Here is an 11456-nt window from a genome sequence, read left to right as displayed (position 1 = left end):
AGACCGGCGTAACAATCTTGTGTCAAAAAGTGCTTCTGTAAAGTTTGGCTTCGGAAAAGTAAGTTTATACAATCTTCTAAACCGTCCCGGTGTCGTTGTTAGGTTAGTGTACGCGGACATATATAGCATTGGTACAATTTTAACTAAATGATAATGACTCAACTGTCGTAAAAAGCTTTGGTATACTGTAGGTGGTACCAAGGTGCTGGGTGTATAGGCCCCTTCTAAACTGTTTGAAATCTAACGACACGCATCCTAACCTCTGCTTGACGGTCGCTCATCTTCTGGGCCACGCCACCTCCAGTGCTACCTTCTTCTTGTTCCTCTTATCGGGCAACTTCCTCATTGATCGGACAAAACGATTAGTTCTTTTCGGGAACGCAGTTTCTGACAGTGTGCAGCTGCGCGATGACGCGTTGCACACATGACCCCCGGCGGTGAGGGCTCCGGCAGCGCAAGGTTAACCGCGGGGAAAGCCAATCCAGCGCGGCTCTGGAGCTAGCTGGCGCCGCCGGCGCGCGCGGTCCCGATACGAGGAGAACAAAATGGCGGCGGAACCAACGCGATGTGACTCGAATCCGCTCGAATCAAGCTCGGATCTGTAATCGCCTAGATTGGCGGGTGGCAGTGGCCGGTGGTGGCCGCCAGGGGTGCAGTAGTGGGTGCGGCGGTGCACCTCTCCCTGTCTCGCTCCGGTACCGGTACGGCGCGGCCGGACGGACGAGGCTGGCAGGCAGGCAGAGCCGGCCGGCGCGGCTAGGCGGCGGCGGCGGCTCGGGGCGGGTGGGGCCGCCAGCTCGGTCGGGGCGGCGCGGGGCGGCGGAGTCCACCGCGCTCCGCTCCGCTCCGCCCGCCCGCAGCGCAGCCAGAGCATGCTGTGCCGTCCCCGGGGAAGGTTGCTCGGCCCGTCCATCCCGTCTCGTGTCGTTGTCGCCCGACCCGGCCGTCGTCGGCGTGCCGCTGCGCCGCGTCCTCCTCAACACCGCCGCGAGCCGGGTGCGCTCGACCGCGCTTGGATTACCCGCCAGTGTGTGTGTGCGCTCTAGAGTGTCGAGTGATAATCCTCCTCCCAGTGTTGTCGTCGGCGGTGACCCCCTAGCTGGTGACAGTCGCCCCCCGCCCCCTCCACCCCTCCCGGCCCCTACGCCCCCGCGCCCGGCGCGCACCCCGTCCACCGGAGAGCGACAGGGCACCGCCTTCCTCGCCTTGCCCGCCATGAAGATGTCCACGTCGTCCATGTCCCCCGCGCCCGGCTAACGGGCAGTGCGTGTGCTCAAGAGCAGGAGGAATAGAGTGAGAGGGAAGGGAGAGAGAGAGAGTGTGAGAGAGATCCAGAGAGTGCGTGCCGGACCCCCCAGCTTGGACGGTCGCGGTGCTACCCGCCCCTGCAGAGACACAGAGACCTCCCGACGAGCCGTGCACCGCGCCGCCCTCATCCTCGCCTCGCCCGGGCGCCAGGCCCAGCAGCCCCGGACCAGCAGCGACTCTAAAGGGTGAGTGAATGAAGCCTTACGGCCCCCGGCGCCCCGGCCCCGCCCCGGCGGGGGCACCCCGGCGCGCGCCGCACTCTAAACAGTGTTACTTGAAGTTAATGCCCTGCGAGTGAGATGGAGCAACTCCCGCCCGAGCCCTAGCCGCGAAAAGGCGCAGGCAGACAGGGCGCGGGCAGGCAGGCAGGATCAATGTCCATCAAGTAGCCCAGCGTGCTGTGTACTCTCACACAGTGTGTGCTGCGGGCGGCTTAACTCGGCATCACACGCGCCTCCATGTCCCGCCCCGCCGCGGCGCGCCGCCGTGCTCAAACCGGTATGCAGGCAGGGGGCCGGCCGGCCGGGGAGACTCGCGGGCCGCGGGGCGGCCAACGGCGGCCAACGGCGGCCGCGCCCCTGCTGCAGCCCTTGTTTGCCGGCCGGCCGCGAGCAGCTCGGCGTCGGTCCAGGAGTCTGGGACCTACCGAGGAGGGGAGGGGGGAGGAGGGCTCCTGTAATTATCACTTGGGAGCCAGTCAGAGGGAAGTCAAGGAAGGTTGGGCATGCGGAAGGGGGAAGCCAGGAGGGCTGGGTAGCCGGGCGGTTGGCCGACGCCGCCGCCGCCGACGACGGGTGTCTCCGCAGAGCCGACGTAGGGCCCCGTGCATGCCGTCCTTCTGGTCTCCGGTCGACTGGACATCTCCAGGAGCTGCAGTCATCGCCGGCCATAAAAGCTAATCAGAAAATGAGAGGAAAGAAGGAGATTCCTGCGCGGCGCCGCGCCGCATATATCATGCGTCGCGGTATCTTAATTTACGGATCATTTTGATTTTATTCTAATGTCTTTTTCCTCTCGTCTCCGTTTCGACTACTGCGCGGGTCACGCTCCGGGATGTCAGGTGGTCTATTAATTTTATTTTATCGTCGGAGGGATCCGAAAGGGCTTTCACCGATAATCCTCCAGCTCAAAAAAAATTAATTTATTCTTATTACAAAATGCGAGTTTTTTTTTTTTGAGTTGCTCGGTCAGTAATCGCCGCGCGATGCGAAAGAGAACTCTTGTCCCTTCTAGTTTAGCCAACTAGAAAACGAGTGACATAGCTAAACTAATTTTGGACGTTTATCTACCGACGTAACATGTGTGACTGTAACCGCGGCTTAGAGTTGAATCTGCAACAGTGCTGCACGAGTACACAAGCAGCATGAGTTTGCTATGGTTAGCTGTACTAGGCATACTAAGTTGTCTGATCAAATCCCTCTCGAGAGAGAGCTCTCTCTCTCTCTCTGTTTCCCACCCTTTCACTCCCTTATCCTATATCTCTCTCACTTCTCTATTCCCAAGTCTGGCCAGCATCAGTCAAGTGGCTGAAAGCGGCCTCAGACCTGGCTGCCCGGGCCTATTTGGCGAGCACCATCCAAGCAGTCGCCGAGCCATGGATGGAGGACGTCCGATCACTCGACAAGCCACAAAGTCCTTCCCTCTTATTCGGATGGCGGTCAGACTCAACGGGTAACATGGTCAAAAACCGAAATTGCAATGGATGGACACACACACATCACATTGAAATTGGTCCGCGGCCCCTAACACGTTGAGTGCGGCTCACTGTTGATGCCTGTGGCCACATAGTGGTCACCCCGTACTGCACGTCTGAGGCCAGCTTAGGGACGCGCCCTCGCCCCGCCCGCAGGAAGCCGTGCTCCTGGCGGCTGGGACACTTTTGCAGGCGCGAGGGGTGGAGGGGGAGGGGCGCCCGGTCCGGCCGGACTCCTTTTATGACCGCATTTGTCATTCAGGCCTAAACGTCACGTATATATAGCAAAGGTACGATAAACCTGTGTTTGTTTCACCGACGCCCGACCGGCAGCAGCAGCCGGGCAGCCCAGCCGCCCCTGTCGCCGCCGTGCCTGCGGGTGCGTTGCGGCGGCGGCGGAACCAAGGCGGAAACTGGCATCCATGAAACACGGGTGGCTGGAGTACGTTGAAAGGGAGGGGGGATCGGGTATACCTCTCTCACACCGCCCGCTGCCGCTGACCTCGAATTGAAAGTGTAAAGGGTGGGCGACAACCCGCCACGATGCACCTTCCGTGCTCCGCGTGTTCGGCGCCGCCGTCCCGGGTGTGGTGCATCGCCTTTGCACCTCGGCTGGGTCCCTCTCCGGACCTGCGCCGGAGGCGAGCGGCTGGCGGGGCGGGGCGTGGGCCCGGCGCTCGCACGCAAGGGTCAGCTGTAACCGTTATGAGGGGGCGCCATGCCCATTGCTCTGCTCAGCTCTGCTGTCCCCTCACTCCCCGCCCCCTCCCCCGCCCCGCAGCCCCGGCGCTGCCCCGCTAGCCCTTGCACCCGGTGCCCACCAGGCCAGAGAAGACACAGTGGCGTTGCCGCTCCGGACCGGCGGCCTGCGTACTGTACTTGCTGGTCCCCTCCAGCTCCCTCCGCGTCCCTTGGCAGGACAGGGCCGTCGGAAACATCGCACAGGTGCATTGTTTACGCATTGATGGGGTCTAGTGTGTACGAAGAGAAAGAGGTGGGCGCAGTAGAGAGGATATAGCGAGTCGGAGCGAGCGAGAAAGAGAAGGGGCGTGGGGCTGTCGCCGAGGCGTAGCGCGCGTAGCGGGGCGTGGACCAGGGGGCGCTTCTGTTTGCGCCCGCCGAACAACCAGACGACATCCACTTTCACTGCGGCCACGCCGGGCCACGCCCGACGCCCCGTAACGTAGCGGGGAAGCAAGAGGGGGGGGGGGAGTGGGGCGCGAGGCCAACCCAACCTGCTGACGGACACGTCAGACGCCGCCGTGGTCAGGCCACCCTGGTCACACCACCCCGTCGTCGCGCACGCACCACTACTTGTTGATGAGGTGATGGGGGTCCTGCTGTGGTTTGGACACCGGCCAGGTTCGGGTCGCGCCGTGGCGTGGCCGGCGTGGCGCGGCGGGGTGGCCACCCGCACCGGCCGCGGTGACACTGGTCCCTGAACTTCACAGCCTCTGCCGCCGCCGCCGCCGTGCCGCCCGGGGTGTCGTTGTCGGCCTGGTGTCGGCCCGTGGGGTGCGACCCGCCCGACGCTTTTGATTGGCCGCGACAGGTAGCAGCAACAGCCCTGCCCTAAATCTGCCAGCCGACCCGCCCGAGGTCGTGGGAGCCGACGGCCAGGTGGTACGCGTCCGGTCCAGGGTGGCGCCGGCCGGGGACAATAAACGCCGTCCTCGCCACCATCTGGCACCTCCTGGTCTTCGCCTCCGCCAGCCACTCTCTTGCCCTGCTCTTCCCGGGGCGGCGGTACACAACGCCATAGAGGCGCGCGTCGGCGGCCGGGGGGTCTCGGCCGTGGTCCCCTGCAGCCCCGCCCCACCCCACACCGCGGCACCCCCGCAACCCCGCCACCCCATGCCACGTCCTCATTTGCCGCCAAATTTATTTTCCCGACGCGACGAGTCACAATATGTTAGGTCAGTGACGACAACTCACACACGACTAACTACGTCCTCCCCCTGCCGCGCCGCGCCACGCCGCGCCACGCCACGCCGGCGAGGGGCAGCAGGAAGACTAGGGGAGAAAAGGGGAGACGTGGGGGGCCAGGGGGGGCAATTTGCCTTCGTTAGAGGCTGCTTTACAGGCTGTGTGTGTGTGTGTGTGTGTGAGTGAGTGAGACAGAGGGTAAGAGAGGGAGAACGAGAGAGTGTTGTCAAGATGGTCGCGCGTCCTTCGGAGTGGAGTGGAACACCCTCCGCGAAATCACTCGGGAGCATATGTATATATAGTATAGGCGATAGGAAAATTTTCAAAGGCAGGTCGTCTGCGAAGAGGGGGGAAAGAGGGGAGCAAGAGAGAAAAGGGGAAAGGGGGGGGGGCGACGCGTACGCTGGGTGTGCGACATAACATTGGAAGTATACCAAACCAAAGCCGCTTTTACAAATCAATCGTCGGTCCGCGTGTTTTTAGAGGGAAAATTAAAAATAAGCCTTGCGTTACGACGGGTTGGGGCGTGGCTGTGCGTGGTGGGGCGAGTGCGGTGGGGCGGGGCGCGGCGGGGGCGTTCTGGGGATTCCCTCTCGGCTCGCACCCCGCCCCGCCCCGCCGCGCACCGCTGTGCCGCTGGGCCCGCGGGGCCGTCACCGGAGCCGGTTGCTTCTGGCTTTTTGCCTTCATTTCTACTGAACCATTTCGACCTAGGACTAGAACGACTTCCGATCCGACTCATTTCGATTTTAGTTTACTCAAGGGAAAAGTAGTTAGATTTTCAGCAAAATGAGCTGCGAAAAGAGTTTACGGTGAGAATTCAATCATTGCCGATGTGCGCCGACCCGTGCCCTCTTCCCCGCCCCCGCCCCGTCTGCGCCCGGCTCCTACGCCACTGCCCCCCCCCCCTCATCTCTCCGTTCGAGAAGTGTTTGCTCCAAATAAAGCAGGGAATGCCAGGAAGCTATGCTCCGTGTGCTCGCCCTGCTCCGAGCCCTGCTCGCTCCGGCGCGGAGTGGCGCGCTCCTTGAGGAAGGAGCGATGCGGTACAATAATTCAGACGTCACGTGGACGTAAACATTCCAAGTTACGGGCCGATAGCCCCAGCCCAGCCCATAGCCGAGCCAAGCAGAAGCAGCAGCAGGCGCTCCGCTGGACGCCACGCCACGCCACGCCACCCTCGCTGCTGATGAATGAGATTCTGCACGAGGAGATAACTTGCTGCCATACAGAATCCCCCACCCCCCCGGTCCCTTCCCTCCAGCGCCCCTCTACTGCACCGTAGTAACCCACTTGCAAGCGGTATGATGTGTAGAGGGAAGTACCGATTACCGTTGAGAAGGCAAAATTGGCAAAGGTCGACATACTTAACGCAAATCGGTTGCAGTCAGGTTGCAGTTAAATAATCTTTATTGCGACCAAAATCTTTCAATTTAAGAAAATTTTGATCGTGATCATTGTTTAAGGACCGTTTGAAAAAGGGGTGTGTGGATATATTTATCCTCCCTTTTATTGGTGGATAACAAAGGGCTGCACGATGTCTCTCGACGCAAAACGTGAGGCAAGGGCGAAAAAAAAATATGAACGAAAAGGCGAGCAGTCGCGCGGAGCGGATCAGAGGGAGAAAGAAGAGGCGAAGCAGAGGAGGGAAAAGTAGTGGGAATACGCAAGGGAATGGGGGGTGAGAGGAGATAGACTGACACTCCCGCTTATATATGAGGCACGCATGCCATAGCGACGCAGTTATGGGATGCATGTGGTCCAAGAGGCTTGCCGCGCGCCGGGCACACAGGCCTCGGCGCGGCGGGCGCCGGCTCTGCGGGCTCCGCGGGCACGCCGCTGGCCTCGGCGGGCACGCTGGACTCTCACAGGCTTCGCCGGCCGGCACGCCATTGGACCCATTTGATTTCCATGTAAGTGCGAGGGTCGAGTGTTTGACCGAATATAAAGGGCGGCGGCTCAGGCGGCCGGCTGGCCGCGAGCCAACGGCTTGGGCGGGGCGGGGCACCGGACGGCAGGGAGCGCCTGGGAGCGAGCGAGCGCCGCGGCGGCCGCGTCTGCCCAGACCCAGGCTAGACGAGGGCGGCGGCGCGACTGGGCCGGTCGCGCGCGCGCGGAGCGTACGCGGACAAAATGTCTAATTCACCGGTATGTCCACCCTTCTGGGGGGCCCTGGTGCTCGGGTAGGTAGGGAGATAGGTAGAGAATATGGGTGACTGAGGAAGAGAGAGGGAGAGAATTAGACACGCAGTGAGGATGAGGGAGAGAGAGAGGCGATGATGGCGAGCGGGGAAGACGGTCAGACCAGACAGCCTGACAGACGAACGGACGGACAAAAGGGCCGAAGGCAGAGGCGACCAGAGATAGACAGAGAGCGACATAGTGTGTCTGATAAAGCGTTTCCACGTTTCAAGTCAGCACCGCCACATTCCAGGCATAGGCGGGCCGCAGCCGCACCCTCAACGACCACCGTTTGTCAGGCAACGCAGCGCTGTCAGCGGTGCGCCTTCACCTACCAGGACAATTTATGAATGAACATAATTTTAAATATTAACAAGATTCGCTCTATTATGTATATATTTCAAACAATAATTCAATTTCCATTTTAATTTTTGATAGCAGTGCTGTTGCAATGCAATGGCATGCTCCAATGGCCGCGTTGTTTTGCTCCGCGCAGAGGTTCACTACGCGCGCCCCGCTCCGCTCCCCGCGCGCCGTACAGCAGTTCCAAAAGAGGCTGCTTGACTGGCCATCACACACACATGTGACCATCGCCTGGCGCCAACACGAGCCGGACTGGGCGCCAACGCGTGACGTGTGACGCGCGCAGGCAACACGCTGCTCGCACACACAGCAAATTAATTCCGCACACCGCCAAACAACAGCAACGACAACAACAACAACACACCGCAAGCGTGTAACAGGTGTGTCATGATGAAACGCCATCGGTGTGACTGTGACTATCCGGAGGAATATGGACCACTCGCCTGTAAAGCAGAGTAAGGTCTTATTGCCTTAGTCTGGCCCGACCTGACGATTCGGTGCGGCGGACCGTCAGTTGCAACTTTATGCCGTGCAGATATCGTACGCGGAGCAGCAGTTTCAAGGAGGGACCCCAAAGGATGTATGTATTTCTTGCTGTAACCTCGATCAAGTGAGACGAATAGTGCGATTTGGGGGGGAGGGGCGTCGGGGTGGCCGCCCTTCAGCGTCGCCTGTCGCCCGGCCCCAATGTCGCGCACAGCACCAGCTCAATATTTTTACGGGCCAACTTTGGGGAACGATATGGCCTTTGTTTAAGACAAGATTGGAAAGAGCAACACCAGTTTTATCACATCAGGGCCGCGGACGACGGCGGAGAACGGAAGAAGAGGAGGAGGAGGACGAGGAGGAGGAGGGGGTTGTAATGCGGCAGCGGACAGGGTGCGCACGACGCCCCTGCCTGCCTCGAAGGCGTATGGGGTGATGTCCCTCTCGACCAATGAGGGAGCGCGAGCAAGACACACCTGCCTCCCCTCCCCCTCCCCCATGCACCCATCACCCCCAGTAGTAGTATGCACAAAAGGCCCTCATGCACCGGGCCGCCGCCGCCGCGCCGCCGGACCCCAACTTTCAATAACCGCTTCCCGAAACATCTTGAGAGATTGTCGGCCTAATAACCGGCGTGGTCGGAGATTGCTGCTCGCGGGAATAATAAGAATTATAAAAATGCTGTCCACCATTTTGATGATGGGGTGCTCTAATGACTCGGTGTCACAGCCGCCCCCGCATTGTCCGGGGCCGGTCAGCGTGTCCGCTGTCCGCGCGCCCCCCCGGCCCGACTAACTGTTTCGGCGGGACCTCGCCCTCCCCTTTGTGAAGCGGCCGACACGCCACGCCCCGGCGGGGAGCCTCGAGGAACCTCCCGGTGGTGGTCCCATTCACGACGGCGGGGGTGTGTCTGTGTGACGTCACTCGACCGAAGCAGCAGCAGCGCAGGACAGCCGCCGACACTCCCCCTCGGCACGCCGCCGTTGAGCCAACGTCGATGCGCTCCGGCGGCCGGCGGCGGCGGCCGTATCCTGGTTATCTTGCGGCCGAGGTCAGCGCGCCCCGGTAGGTGCACTACCTTGTTCCCAGATACGCCTGCTCTGGCCGCCCTCTAACCTCTCAGCAGCGGTGACCTTGGCCTTTCTGATTCTAAGAGGTCGAGGGGCCAGAGAGGAAGCCTAGCGAAAACCTCCCCGCTTTGTCGTGTTTGGCATCCTTGGTTGAGCGGCGGCAGAGTTTTACACCCCACACGTGCGGACGTATTACATGGTGGACTGTTCTGCTGCTCCCCTCCACCTCCTCGCAGGCATGCATTTACGAGCCGCGATGTTGCGATGTGCGGCGTTTGGACAATGACCTGCAGCTCGGCGTGCTCCGCGACACCCCCGGCCCTCCCCCTGTACTGCTGCAGACGTCTGCTGTGTCGCTGTGCGTCCGCCGCCACACGACCACAGTATGACTGCCTCGTCGTCGCGCCACGCCACGCCACGCCACGCTGCGCAGCAGGCCACGTACACACTTTTGCCATCTCGGGTGACAATGTTTCCGCCCGGAGTGAAACTAAGTGGCGGCCTCGAGCCTCACGCGCGCGCGCCTCGCCGCGCCGCCACGCGAGTCGCGTTAGCAGACCGACAATTTGGCATCGCGAGGAGAGTAATTCGATCCAGAGAGCCATCAAGTCCCCAGATCAACCTCTTGTTTCCCCTATTAGCGGTGTTGGTACCGTGCGGCGTGGCGCGGCGTGGCGGGGGCGAGGTTGCGCAACTCGAGCGGTTCGCCTTGAGTGCACACCGAGCAGAGCACCGCGCCGGCCCGACCCGACACGCCGCGCGCGGCCGACCTGACCCCCCCCTGCGGTTGACCCTCCTGTGGGGGTTGAAGAAGCTCTGCGAGCCCGGGGGTCCGGGGGACGGCGCGGCGCCCGCTGGCCGGCGCGGCGGGCAGGACAAGGACGAGGTCGTTACCCTCGTAGCGTCCCCGGCGGGCATGGCCAGGGCACGGCACGGCCGCTGCGCTACGCGGACCTGGCCCCGGCCGGCCTTATGGCCTGTCCTAGGCGCCGGCCCGGATTGTGTGGGAGTCAATGTGCCGCCCCGCCCGAGCAGCCGGGCAGCCGGCAGGGGAGCCGGCCAAAGCCGCCGGCAGGGCAGCCAGCCAGCAGCGACCCAGCCGTCATGCCAACCTTCCGCAAAACTGATGGGACAGATGCCTATCGGTGGCCTTCCTATCGCAATGTATTGTCCAAAACTGTCGTTCCACGCGATTGGCCGATATGGGAGTCAGCCCGACCATATAAACCGAATCGGGAGCCGCTCGGCCGCCGCCGCCGAGCGTCTGGCGGCCTCAAACCGCCGCAAACCTTTACACGCCAGCTTGTGTGTGTGTGTGCGCGCGCGCTCTGTGTGTGTGTCTGTGTTTGTGTGTTTGTGCATGTGTGAGAACGGAGGGCACAACGAATTATTTGCTTCGAGTCTGGCGGGTACCCTCCCCTCCTACTTTAGGGGGACCTCCAGTTAATCCCCCTTCCCCCTCTCTCCCACTCCTGCACCTCCCCCGCAGCGATCGCTAGGTAGGGTTGCGGCCCTGACGACGGCGGGGTCGGGTTCCCGAAATTTTGCACGTCTAGCGGCGCGATGGAGCCGTCCGATAAGGCCAATAAATCCCTCCCTCCTCCCGCTTCACTCCGTGTCGGACCACCACCGACGAAGCGCTCGCCGACGACGGCAACCTCACTGTCGTGCTGAACGCCATCACGCGGATTACATCAGGCTGGGCTGTGTGAGGTAAAATCAACTCGGCCTTCAGCTTCAACCTGCCGATGCGGTTGATACTATTTTATGGCAAGAGCAAGGCGCTCGGTATTCTCTGCAAGTCGCAGCTCTCAGGGTGGTGCGGCGGGGAGGGCGGGCTGGGACGCACGCTCAGGGGGCGGCGGCGTTTGCTTTCTCTGCGAATCGGTCGCCGGTTTACCTCACCTCAACAGACCGCCCCGGTGCCCCGGTGCGGCCGCCTCCGCCGCCGCTGGGAGGCCCGGGGCCGATTCAACATTCGGCCTCCCTTGTCCGCCCCCTCCCCCCTCCCCACCGCCCTACCCCGCGCCCCGCGCCCGCGCACCCCAATTCCCGGAATCCACATCGCGCCACCAACACACCCGGTGTCACCAGGAGACGCGTCGAGGAGGCAGCACCCGCCTCTCCTCGCCCGGCTCCCCGGTACGACACCCTGGTGCTGGTGGTAGTCGTGTGTCTGACGCAAACACCCGAATTTTCGGTTGTCGAAGGTAAAGTTGAAGCACATGTCCTGCGGCGGCAGCGGACTTTTTGATAAACCCCACAAAATGTGTTTTCGCAGAATATCTAAGTGAACGGCACAAGTTTTACCTGCGTCGTGATCAAGTCCGCCCCATTTCCTCCTCTGCCCGCCACGCTCCAACGCCGAGCCGTGGTGACGGGCTTATCTGCGCTACATTCCTGCCCCTCCGGCCCCCGCAAGGCACGCA

General features: G+C 61.9%; 1 long non-coding RNA gene across 1 annotated transcript in view; it reads left to right on the top strand.

Annotated features, from left to right (window-relative positions):
• The first annotated feature begins 794 nt into the window (after positions 1-794).
• The window catches only part of LOC127749088 (uncharacterized), a 66417-nt gene continuing 55755 nt past the window's right edge, over positions 795-11456 (top strand). Inside the window, exon 1 of the long non-coding RNA XR_008010961.1 lies at positions 795-1493. This is a non-coding gene — a long non-coding RNA (uncharacterized LOC127749088). The remainder of the gene's footprint in view (positions 1494-11456) is intronic.

Source organism: Frankliniella occidentalis, unplaced genomic scaffold (assembly GCF_000697945.3).
Source record: "Frankliniella occidentalis isolate FOCC.00 unplaced genomic scaffold, Focc_3.1 Scaffold30, whole genome shotgun sequence".
NCBI classification, from domain to species: domain Eukaryota; kingdom Metazoa; phylum Arthropoda; class Insecta; order Thysanoptera; family Thripidae; genus Frankliniella; species Frankliniella occidentalis.
This window is presented reverse-complemented; position numbering and strand designations above follow the sequence as displayed.